Below are 12,887 nucleotides of genomic sequence, written 5' to 3'. Positions count from 1 at the left end.
TGTAAAAAAGGACTCTAAACAAATTTTAGAGCATCAGAAGCCACAAAACGACAGAGTAAAAGAGATTTCTAGCCCAGACAGCCTGAAATGCCAACAGGAAAGATCTATTGCACTGGGTTCTGAGTGGAGTGCAGACCATCAAGGGCCAAGTGGCAGAAGCAGGACCAGAACAGACTTCAGTTCCAAGATTGTTCAACCACAAACACCAAAGAAAGCTTCAACGGTCGATGAGAAAGCTCTTTCACCTGGGTGAGAAGGGAATGCAGCATGGACCCACCAGCAGCAGCCACTGCAGCTGTAACATCCATTTTTGAAGCCCCTTACTTAAAGAACATGGGAGAATTGAGTGGCTGACTAATTTGGGTCTCAGCCCTGAATGGCAGCCCTGGGGCAAGGGGGAGTGCTGGCTAGGGTGGAGGGGATGGTGGTGACTTTGGAGAGGATCGTGAGCAGAAAAGCTTGTGGTAGCTCCCAGACCAGAGCACAGGCCAAGAGAGGAGTAAACTCCTCTCCCTTGATTGTGCCACCTTGGAGGAACTGAGAAGTTACAAGGCCCCAGAGTACACTGTCCTCTTGACAAAATACTCAAAAGTCAAGTAACTGGCTAGAAAAATGCCCAAAAAGGGGAAAAAATAAAACTATAGAAGGCTACTTTCTTAGTGAACAGATATTTTCTTCCATCCTTTCAGATGATGAAGAATAATGCATACCATCAGAGGAAGACCTAAAAGTCAAGGCTTCGGCATCCAAAATCTACAAAATAAATATGAAATTATCTCAGGCTATGGAAGAGCTCGAAAAGGATTTTGAAAATTAAGTAAGAGAGGAGGAAGAATAATTGGGAAGAGAAATGAGAATGATGCAAGAAAATCATGAAAAGTCAGATAACAGCTTGCTAAAGGAGACCCAAAAATTGCTGAAGAAAATAATACCTTTAAAAATAGGCTAACTCAATTGGCAAAATAAGTCCAAAAAGCCAATGAGGAGAAGAATGCTTTATAAAGCAGAATTAGCCAAATGGAAAAGAAGGTTCAAAAGCCCATTGAAGAAAATAGATCTTTGAAAGTTAGAATGGAGCAGATAGAAGCTAATGATTTCATGAGAAACCAAGAAATTACAAAACAAAACCAAAAGAATGAAAAAGTAGAAAAAAAATGTGAAATATCTCATTAGAAAAACAATTGACCTGGAGAATACATCTAGGAGAGACGATTTAAAAATTATTGGAGTACCTAAAAGCCATGATCAAAAAAGAGCCTAGACATCATGTTGTATGAAATTATCAGGGAAAACTGCCCTTGTGTTCTGGAACCAGAGGGTAAAATAAATATTGAAAGAATTCACAGATCACCTCCTGAAAGAGATTCAAAAATAGAAACGTCTAGGAATATTGAAGCCAAATTCCAAAGTTTCTAGGTCAAGGAGAAAATACTGCCAGCAGCTAGAAAGAAACAATTTGAGTATTGTGGAAATATAATCAGGATAACACAAGATCTAGCAGCTTCTATGTTAAGAGATCAAAGGGCTTGGAATAGGATATTTCAGAAGTCCAAGGAAATAGGATTAAAACCAAGAATCACCTACTGAGCAAAACTGAGTATAATACTTCAGAGGGAAAAAATAGTCATTCAATGAAATAGAGAACTTTCAAGAATTCTTGATGAAAAGACCAGAGCTGAATAGAAAATTTGACTTTCAAACTCAAGAATCAAGAGAAGCATGAATAGGTAAACAGGAAAGAGAAATCATAAAGGATTTCTAAAACTGAACTGTTTACATTTCTATATGGGAAGATAATAGTTGTAACTCTTAAGACTTTTCTCAGTATTTGGGTAGATGGAGGGATTACACACACACGCACACACACACACACAGAGTACAGGTTGAATTGAATCAGAAGAGATGATATGCATAAAAAATAAAATTAAATTTAGGGATGAGAGAGGAAAATATTGGGAGGAGAAAGTGAGACATGGAATGGGGCAGACTATTACTCATAAAAGAGATAAGAAAAATCTTGTTCAATGGAGTAGAAAAGGGAGGAGGTGAGAAGGGAAAGGTGAAGCTTACTCTCTTCACATATGGCTTAAGGAGGGAGTAACATGCTCACTAAATTTGGTATGAAAATCTATCTTACACTACAGGAAAATAGAGGAGAAGGGGACAAGTGGGGTGAGGGATATGATAGAAGGGAGGGCAAATGGGAGAAGGGAGTAACTAGAAGTAAACACTTTTGGGAAGGGACAAGGTTAAATGAGAGAATAGGAAATAAAAGGGAGGACAAGGTAGGATAGAGGGCAATGTAGTTAGTCTTATACAACATGACTATTATGGAAGTGTTTTGCAAAATGACACACATATAGCTTGTATTGAATTGCTTGCCTTCTCAATGGGGATGGGTGGGGAGAGAGGGAGGGAGGGAGAGAAGTTGGAATTCAAAATATTAGAAATGAATATTGAGAATTGTTATTACATATAACTGGAAAATAAGAAATACAGGTAATGGGGTATAGAAATTGATCTTACCCTGCAAGAAAAGAGAGAAGATGGGAACAAGGGAAGGGTGGGTTGTGATAGAATGGAGGGCACATTGAGGGAAGGGGTAATCAGAACGCAAGGTGTTATGGGTGGAGGGAGGGGAGAGATGGAGAGAATAATTGGAACTCAAAATTTTGTGGAAATGAATGTTGAAATCTAAAAATAAATAAATAAAACTATTTAAAAAATAAGGAACCTCAGTTTTTTAATACATGAGTACCAGCAAAGGATCCAAGAAACATGGTTCTCCTTCAAGTTACCTGCTGTGAGTTTGCTTTATGTGGGATAGAATTGGGGATGGAGAGAGATTCTAGTGAAGAGAAAATGATATACAACATCTCTGCTTTGGAAAGATTGGCATAAATGGTTCTGGAACTAGGAGAGGCCTCAGAGATAAGTAAGTTGAATAACCTCATATTGCAGATGAGTAAACTGAGGCTATATTTCTCTTTCTTTCTTTTCTCCCTCTTCACTTCTAGCCAAGTGCTTAAGTACAGAAGTATAGTAGCCCTCAACTTATACGGCATAGATTTTAAGTTAGAAGAATCTTCAGAGGACATCACTCCAATCTTCTCAACTTACAACTGAGGAAACTGAGGCAGAGGAAAGTTAAATTACTTGCCCAAGGTCACACAGATAGTATGGATCAAAGTGGGAATTGCACCTGAAACCCTTCCACTTTCTCCTGCACCATGCAGTTTGCCTCACTTGGTGAACTTACTGACTAGTCTTCCTTAGAAGCATTATAATCTAAGATGACTACCCCTCCTCTGAATCCCTGAAGCATTCATTAGCTAAATCATTTACTTAACAAGAATGAAGTAAATTTAGTGATATCTATTATATTGTATCAAGCTCTAACTTTTCGCTAAGCTGTAATTTATTCTCTGTAGGTGTCCCCTCTGGACCCTGTACCTGACTGTTCCACTCACCAGGTTCCTTAGGGCTCTCAGGGAGCACCCCTTCTGCTAGGTCCTAACAAGCCATGGAGAGCTGAGTGTAGCAGCTATCACCCGAGGAATCTTTTAAGTCAAAAAAAAAATATCTTGAAGACCATGGAACGGGTCTCAGAGGGGATGGCTGTGACTGTATAAATGGCAAATTCCCAAAATTAAAAAAAAAAAAGAGTAAGGTATCATTTGTGTGCTACAGCGCATCTTCTCAGGCTGACTAGGAATGCATGCCTGGAGGGTCTCCCTGCATCTCCAACCATGCCTAGAGTGGTACCTTGTACATTAGGAAGTGATCAATAAATATTTGTCAATGAATTCATTGATTAATTGCAGACAAAGAAGGATAACTGTCACCCTTCCCCTCAGGATCCTTTCATAGGGCTGACCCATCCAGTTGTGGAACAGGTGTGGAACAGCTTTTAGGGAAGTTTGGCGATGAAGGAGTGAACTTTACTCACAAGGAAGACAAAACTCGGGTTTCCTCTAAAGTTTTGACAAACTAGGACACTGCCACTCTTCGGAATGCTAAGTGCACTTTATGATGACGTCCCTGACAGTGAAGTCTGAGACAGATAGAGCTGGCACTTCACCTCACTGGCTCCAAGGTCAGGCTTCAATTTAGCCTAACAATGTGGCCTTGGGTTGGATTTTAAAGTATTCCCCACTGGGAGTAGGGAGGGGAGGACTGAAAGGGGGTGGTGGGATGGAGCCCAGCCCTACTGGACAGACGCACTGCCTTATACTGGGAGACAAACACAAAAGGGTTGAAAGACCTCTGCCCTCATAGGTCGCTTACCATGTCTTTGTCCTCACATCATATCCTCCTACCTCCTACCACAGACACCCCTTGGTGTCTGTGATTCGATTAAATTCCATTCATTTTCATTCAATTCAGTAAGGTTAAACAAATGTTGAGGTGCCTGCTATGCTGCTGCCCCTGTGATAGCTCCTGGCAGTACAAAGACAGAGATGAAGGTTCCTTGTCCTCTGCTAGGGGTGTGGTAGTGAGAAACAGAACAGGTGCAAAAAGAAATAGAAAATAATGAAAGGAAATTTAAGAAGGAGAGTGCTAATGATTGGGGAAATGTGGACCCAACAGTCAATCAACTCCTTTTATTAAGTTAGGACTCTGGACCAGATCTAAAGACACAGAAACAGCACCAACCACTGTCCTCAAGGACAGGACTGTGCATTCCATGGGAGCCCATCAGGATCACATGGAAGTACATACAGTATGCAAGGACCACATTCAAGGGGAATGGAGGGGTGGGGGAGCACAAGTGCCTGGGAGATGAGGACAAGGCCCATGTAGGATGGAGCGAAGCTGAACTTTGAAAGGGACTCAGGGCTCTGAGAGCCTCCCTGATGGGGTTAGCCACTTGTGCAAAGACCCAGAGTTGGGGGAATAATCTGCCATAGGTGGAAGGGAATGGAAGGAAGGAAGACTGGAAGCTCGTGGGAGACATTCTGGAGGGCCCTGCCAGGCAAGCATCAACTTCATTGCATTCCTGGCTAGACTTTCCAAGCTCCAAAGACCTAGGGATCATCTTGCCCAGTCCCTTCATTTTATAAATAAGAAAACTGAGGCCCAAAGAAGGGTAGACAGTTGCCTCCAGTCATAGAATGAGTCAGTAACACCAATGGATTTCCTAACTCCCACTCAGACCCTCTTCCTCCTGCAGCTTAGGGCTTCCCTGAGTTCAGCTGTTACTGCTCTCTGCCTTTGGTCATTTGGTTTTCCTCTCCAGTGCCTAGAGGACAATATGGAGGGGACAGGGCATGTGGCCAGTCATCCTTCTGCACCAAAGGGGGTAGGGCAGACATCTTTCTGTTTTCCTTTCAAGCTTTTGCAGCTCCTTACTGTGGGCTGGAAGTGCATCTGAGTCGTTAAACAGTACATTTAGCCCACAAGTGAGTATATAACCGTTGTAAATAATGCACACATACTTCAGCTATCTCTTAGCTTAGCCTGACTTTTCTTACAGAACCCAATTTATTAACACTTTTTTTTTATTGGCAATGGAAGTAAATCAATACCCAACGTTCTCTGGAAAGCATTCAGCTCCTCCTAGTGGCTGCTTGGTTACATCCCATTACTTAAAGAGAAATAAGACTTCCATGTTTTAAGCACATCCTGTTCATGAGAACCTCAAACTTAGCAACAGTTTAACAAATCCTCAAGAGCCGGGAGCTTAAAGTGTTTTCAAATACTGGAGAAAATGCAGCCAAAAGTAAATAGAAGAAGCTCATAAGGTAGAGAAAATTGGGGTAAGTTGTGAGAGTGGGAGGTGGTCACCTTAGTATTCAAACATGCTGCTATCTCTCCAAGAGGAGATTTTATAAACAGGAGTTTTTACCTGTTCCTCAGCATTTTTAGCTGCATTTTAACACTTCTGAACAAAAGTCAAAGGGGAAAAATGTCTCTTGGACAATGAGAACAAAAGCCTTTGAGTCCTCAATTGAGAACTCATCATAATCAATGAAAGGTTAAACCAACATGGTGTCTCTTTTCTGAATGGGGCAGTGATGAGCTTCCAGAGCATGAAGGAAGGCTGTGTATTCCTGGAGACAAACCACACAGGACACATGGTGACACTCAGCCATCTCCCTGGAGGAGACACGTGCTGCTGGAAGGGAAGAGCTGGGTCTGAATGTGCTCCGATGTGCGAGTGTGGGCATCTGCTCTGCTCGGGGCATGCCAAGATCTGCAGGTGTCTGAATGCCAGTTGTGCACTTAGCATGATGAGGCCTGATCGAGACAAATTAGCTTTTGGAAAGGACAAATGCTCTCAAACATCCTCAATCGGAGGTCCCTTCCAGCTCCCCCATTCTATGAGGCCAATGATCCTTTCACTCCCCCTCCCCTCTGTCTCTTGGCTTTTGTTATTGGAGGGAATGAATGAGAAGGGAAGGAGAAAGTAGACATGAAAACTGCCTTGTCTGCACAAACAGGATGAAGCAATCTAGCCCCAAAGAGGTGGAATCTTTGCCATGGCGGCTGCCATCTCTTAAACTCAAAGGAGGACGACTTGCTATCTTCATTTTCCTCATTAGCAGATTGAAAAGAAAACTCAGGCTGTTTAGAGGAAGCTGAACTTTCAATACTAAGACGGACCTTCCTCAAAAAGATTTCTCCAAATGGTGAGAGAAAACTGGGGCAATCTATTGTGTCCTCTCATGTGACTGTATGTGATTGTGGAGCCTCTCCATTCCCTGCCCCTCTACTCCAAGTCCACAGAATCCTGAAAAAATGCTAAGACCATCTGTACAGAGGAGAAATTTGAGTCAGCCTACATATATATGTTTTTATACATAGGTATGCCAGCAACATAAGATGTAGACTTCTGTATGTAAATGATTTTCTATTCTCTTCTTAAATAAATCATACCACAATAAGGTCAATGTTATGAAACTGTATCTTTCCTCCTATAATCCTCATTTCTACTGCCCTGGCTCCATAGTTGAGAGAACACTTGAAGCCAAACAAGTCAGCACTTAGTTGGAAAGTAAATATTTGAAGATATTGCTCAGATTCATATCTCTTTTCGTATAATTCAGGAACAGTTCTATTACCATAGGAGATTAAAATGAAAACTGTAGTCAGATCTATCACTTAGAGCAGAAAAAATATGAATTTAATGACACTCCAGTCTGTCTGGTTGCTACCTCTTCTTCACTGGCTTGGCCATCACTTTATTTGAGAATTCTATTGCCTCTAGACTCTTAAATGCTGTCTTAATCTCAACTCTCCTATTTAATTCATCCTTCAAAGTACGATTAAAATGACATTGCTAATGTACAAGGTGGATTATACTTACCCACTCAAAATAAGTCAGTGACTCACTGTTCCCTTTAAGTGGAAATCAAACTTCCTTAGATTTCTTTTTTAGAGTCCTGAAAACTCTTGTTCCCATCCAACACTGAAGCTTTATTTCACCTACTTACCACTTTACAACCTCGAAATTTTATCCACACTGGATAAAGAGATACCACAAAATGCTATCTCTCATCCCATTTGTACACATCCATCTTCAAGGACTAGTTCAGGACTTCCTTTCTTCTATGGCACCTTCTGTGATTTCCTCCTACTCCTCTTATCTGAGGATGTTCTCACACTCACACTCCTCAGATTTTTCCCATAGCCCCTTTGGCAGACTGTTCTTTTGCCCCACTTCACTCTACCTTGTATCAGATTAATTTGGGTAGATGTCCTACCCTGATCCTGCTTCTACTCAATTGTAAGCAGCCTGACTGAGGAGACTGGGTCAGTATTCATCTCTTTACCCATTACATGGGAATCCATCTGATGCAACACTGTGGAATGCAGGTGATGCTGGGCTCTCAGAGTCTCCTTTAGCAAGCTCTTGACTCATTTTTCATGATTTTTTTGCATTGCTCTCATTCATTTTCCCACTTTTTCCTCTACTTCTCTTACTTTATTTTCAAAATCAGACTGCTCTGATTTTTGCAGGGAGTCATGGTGTGAGTAGGGGAAAGACTGGTAACCATTTCAGGACTCCTCTAAATATTAGCTTAGCGAATGACACTCCAAATGTTAGAATTCCATTCTGTGTCCACTATGGATATACTCCAGAATGAAATGGATTGTACCAATTTGGACATCCTCATCATATACAAAACAAGACTAAGAATACTGGCAGTTCCAAATGGTACTTTCAAGTTCCTCCTTAGGGAGGGCAAAGATGGGCACAATTGAATTGGTTTTTGATTTGTCTGTAAGCAAATGGAGTATTGTTGAATGAAAGTCTGTTCATCTCATACTCCAGTCTGAATATTTGTGACTAAACTGGCACCAAGTATACCATAGCCCATGAGCCATTATTAGCTGCAGAAGACAGAAACACAGAGAAATTTGACTAAGACCATACGCATGAAATCTATAGCTTGTTTATCTACCAGATAAGGATATTGAACTAGCTGGCATCTGAAAGGGCTTTCCAACTCTAGCTCTGTGATGCTATGAATTCTTGACATTTTTTTAAAGTCAGCTTTGTAGAAGAGCAGCAATAGATATATTGAAAAGTTTGGTTCAGAATTAAGAAATTAAAGAAAATAGAGGGTTGTAGACTCCATAGAAGACTCTTATCAGTATACCTTAGTCAAGACAAAGCTTGGAAGATATTGTCTATATATAAAAGCAAGCATCCTGATGCATCTAGGGTGGCCCACTATCACAGGTTCTTTGATCTGCTTTTCTAAAAGGAAAGGAAACTTTTATGGGGTCAACAATCTTCTTTACATACCAGCAGAGAAAATACAAGCAGAGAAATAAAGACCAACTGACAGGACTTCCAACTGTCTGACCATTACATACATACATAGTTACCATATAAAGAAGCACCAACATCTGGGTTTTCAAAGCTGGGGGGGCTCCTTAAGGACTGTGCATAGTCTTGTCTGGCCAAACAAACATTTCCAAGAAGTAAGTCCCAAAATAAAACCTCACTTCAGAGTATTTATACACTTTTCAGAGTCAGAGAGCAAGACACTCTGACCCAGTGCCTCAGCAGATATTAACAAAAAGTATATAAATTAATTAATTTTGTTTTTAAAGAAAAGATACTGAGGCATATTAATGGGTGGGGAAGATCTTTAACTCTTCCCTCCACCCACTATTAACTTTCCATTAACATTAAACAAACAGAAAGTGAAATTGATTATATTTAATAGTCAGGAAATGGTTAGTTACCAATGTGTATCATTTTGAAATTAGTTTGATTACAGTCTAAAAACTGTTCCAGAAAAAAAAATGAAAATTAGAAAAAAAAATATGAGATGTGGAGTACTACTACCTGACATATTTAAACAAAATGTTAATGACAAAAAATAGGAAATAAATATAAGGACAAACACTGATACAAATTGGCACCTGTTCCTCAGAGATGTGACTTGCAACATTGTGGAGACAAAAACAGTCTAGAAACTACCTCAGCCAACAAACACTGAAGTTTCTTTCTAACTGTAGAAATATGGCAGCCAAGAGTAAGGATTTTTAAGGATGTAAATGCATTTGTAAATTCTTATGGAAGAAGACGCAAGGAGATCATTAACAATATCCCTGCATGAAAATGTTAAGCAAGCAGGTGAGAGGAATTTAAAGAATATTCTGTAAGAGATCCAAACGAGTTTCCCACTAGAATTTACTTACAGTGTGAGTAGAAAGAGAAGTAAGTGAAGCCTTGAGATGAAGAGTTGGTAGAAGGAGAAAGATGAAGAGAAGTAGGAGACAAATTGTGGGTGAATAGGATCCTACCTGAACTTAATATCCAGGAACTTCCAATGGAGACGATCCATAGAATTCTGAGCTCAAGTAGGAGCATTCAGCATTGGTAGTACTTCCTGTATTTTCTTTACACATCTCAGGTTTCCACAGGACATATAATGTAAAATTTTGTCAGGAGCTACAATTATGCAAAAGTAAAGTGAAGAAAAATCAATGAAAGTGATAAATTATAATAATACAAATACTAATAAAGTGAAATAAATAGTAATAAGCATTAAATAATAACAAACATTTCAACTCAAAAATGAGGCTTTCATGCTAAGGGATGGCATCCTGTCTGCCTCTTAGTCACATTGTCAGAGTTCCTGATACCATATTGACTGTTTCCCCCAATTCTATTATTTGTGAAATAGTTTTTTTTTTGTTTTTTGCAGCTTGAAACTTAGCTTCTTTGCATATCCAAAGTGGTACATGGGTGGGGGGAGGGTAGACATATTTCTTGTCTATGCCAGTAGACACCTGCATATGGATAGACTCTCACAGCTACATTAGACCCATAGCCTTTTGCTTGGAAGAGACCACTTTACATCAATCAAGCCACAAGCATTTTCCAGAATTACAGAATTGGAGAATTAGAATGGACCTCCACAGCTATCATGTCCAGCCCATATATAGAAAGCAACTGCATTGTGATATCCTTTTTGTGGTAAATAGCATTATTTTTCCAAAAGATAGTTTTCAACATTCATTTTTATAAGATGTTGGGCTCCAAATTTTTTCTTCCTCCCATCCTCCCTCCCCAAGACAGCAAGCAACCTGATATAGGTTATATAAGTGCAATCATGTGAACATATTTCCATATTAGTCATGTTACGAAAGAAGAAATAGAACAAATAGAAAAGCCACGAAAAGGGGAAAATAGTAAACTTCTATCTGCATTCAGACTTTATAGTTCTTTCTCTAAATGTGAATAGCATTTTCTGTCATGAGTCTCTTGGAACTGCCTTGGATCATTGTATTGCTGAAAAGAGCTAAGTCTATCAAAGCTGAGCATCATACAGTGTTGCTGCTTCTGTGTACAGTGTTCTCCTGTTTCTGCTCACTTCACTCAGCATCAATTCATGCAATTCTTTCCAGGGTTTTTTTTTTCTGAAATCTGCCTGCTCATCATTTCTTATAGGACAATAGTATTCTGTTACTTTCATATACCACAATGTGTTCAGCCATTCCCCAACAGATGGGCATTCCCTCAATTTCTAATTCTTAGCAACCTCAAAAAGAACTGCCATAAATATTTTTGTACATGTGGGTCCTTTTCCCATTTTTATGATCTCCTTGGGATACAGACTTAAAGTTTGAGCATCCTTTGAGCATAGTTCAAAATTGCCCTTTAGAATAGGTGCATCAGTTCACAACTCTACCAACAATATATTCCTACCATAATATCTTTGACAAACTGTCATACAGCATTTGCATGGAGCATCTAGATGATGCCATAATGCATGAAGTGCCAAGCCTAGAGTCAGGAAGACTCCATCTTGATGAATTCAAATCTGACCTCATCCACTGACTGCCTGGGCATGTTATTTGATCCCTATTTGCCTCGGTTTCTTCATCTATAAAATGACCTGGAGAGGGAAATGGGAAGCCACTCCAATATCTTTGCCAAGAAAACACCAAATGGGATCATGAAGAATCAGACATGACGGAAAGAACTGAATGATAACAACATTTGCTTGGTGGGAGAACCAATCTCCTTTATCTAAAGTGTCTCCCAAAAGACTGACTTTATGTTAACTTCTGATGACACAAAAAAATATGAAATAGTTTCTGCCCTCAAGCAACTTACTTTTTTTGAGGAGGCAATATTTACACACATAAGACTATTGATATATACGTACAGTAAATACACGTCAATGGATGGGGCACTAGCATCACTACCTTACAAAAGAAAAAATAAGGTCTTTCTGGGACCTTGTTCCAAATGTGTATTTCTAGTCATTCTGGGTGGAAACTCTAGGGACTGAAAGGGAAAGGGCAATTTTGTTTGCATTGAGCAACTTAGGACCACAAGGGGTTAATTGTGGTAACTGAGTGAACAACACTTGACTCCATCTTGTGAATCAATTCTGGAGCCAGACCAGTTCCCTTTCTATTCAATTATGGGTTTAGTCCAAATTCTGTCCTGTGAGAAAAGTTTATTCAATTGTGGGAATTGGAAGAAAACCTCATTGCATTGTTTGAACATAGCCCTGAGTGGCTGGGAAACTGGACCTCCCTTACTTGCTGCTTAGAGACTCTTAACTAAGGCCCTGGTTATGTTGAAAAGAAGCCCAGTCATACTTAAAGATTGAGGCAAGGAGTTTTCTCCCAACTGTACATCTCAAGCAACACTTATGTATTATCTGAAAACTGTCCCCCTACCAATCAATCAATTATTCTTTCCTTATTCATTTGATTGTTTACAGACACTTGGGGGGAGGGGGCACCTCTTTTTCTGAATACAGGAAATTGTATCTGTTTGCTATTTCCTCACAACCTGAAAAGTCCCTAATCTTTCATCCAATTAGAAATCAGATTAACTAATGTTTCCTTTTAATTGATTTGTCTTGAGTGATTATTTTTAATGTATAAAAATCTATTTCATCCTATATCTGAGGTCCAGACATAAGCTGAGGAGTTTCCGTACCAGTTTATTGGGCAATGACCACACATTGCTTAGTAAACTGATACACTCAGATCAAAGCTTTGTTTCCTCAGTCATTTCATCTTTCATCTACAACTTTTCACTTTGTCAGAATGAGTATAAGGTAAATAGGAAAGCAGGTGTTTTGTATTGTAGGAGGCCTTGGATGCCAGAAAGAATATCTTCCTTTTTGGTTAGTGGCAGAGAATGACCAATGAAACTGCCTTTGACTGCTCCAAGTCCTGCTCCCTGTGATCAAACAGAATAAGCCAAACCATTCCATGTGTGAGTTCTTCAAGTAATGATCATTGTAATTCATATTTCCAAAGACCCTTAGGTTTCACTAAGTACACACTACATCATAGGACGCTATGGAGGCAGTCAGCACTGGCCTTCTTCCCTTGTGATTCTCTTCTCAGAATGAACCATCTCCAGCTCCTTGAGATTTCCCCCACATCTCTTGAAT

General features: G+C 39.8%; 1 long non-coding RNA gene across 2 annotated transcripts in view; it reads right to left on the bottom strand.

Moving 5' to 3' along the window:
• Positions 1-12,887, bottom strand: part of LOC140532386 (uncharacterized) — a 120,344-nt gene that overhangs the window by 36,158 nt on the left and 71,299 nt on the right. For both annotated transcript variants that reach the window (XR_011976488.1, XR_011976489.1), the window contains one exon: positions 9,766-9,913. This is a non-coding gene — a long non-coding RNA (uncharacterized lncRNA). The remainder of the gene's footprint in view (positions 1-9,765; positions 9,914-12,887) is intronic.

This window comes from Notamacropus eugenii, chromosome 3 (genome assembly GCF_028372415.1).
Source record: "Notamacropus eugenii isolate mMacEug1 chromosome 3, mMacEug1.pri_v2, whole genome shotgun sequence".
Taxonomy (NCBI): Eukaryota; Metazoa; Chordata; class Mammalia; order Diprotodontia; family Macropodidae; genus Notamacropus; species Notamacropus eugenii.
This window is presented reverse-complemented; position numbering and strand designations above follow the sequence as displayed.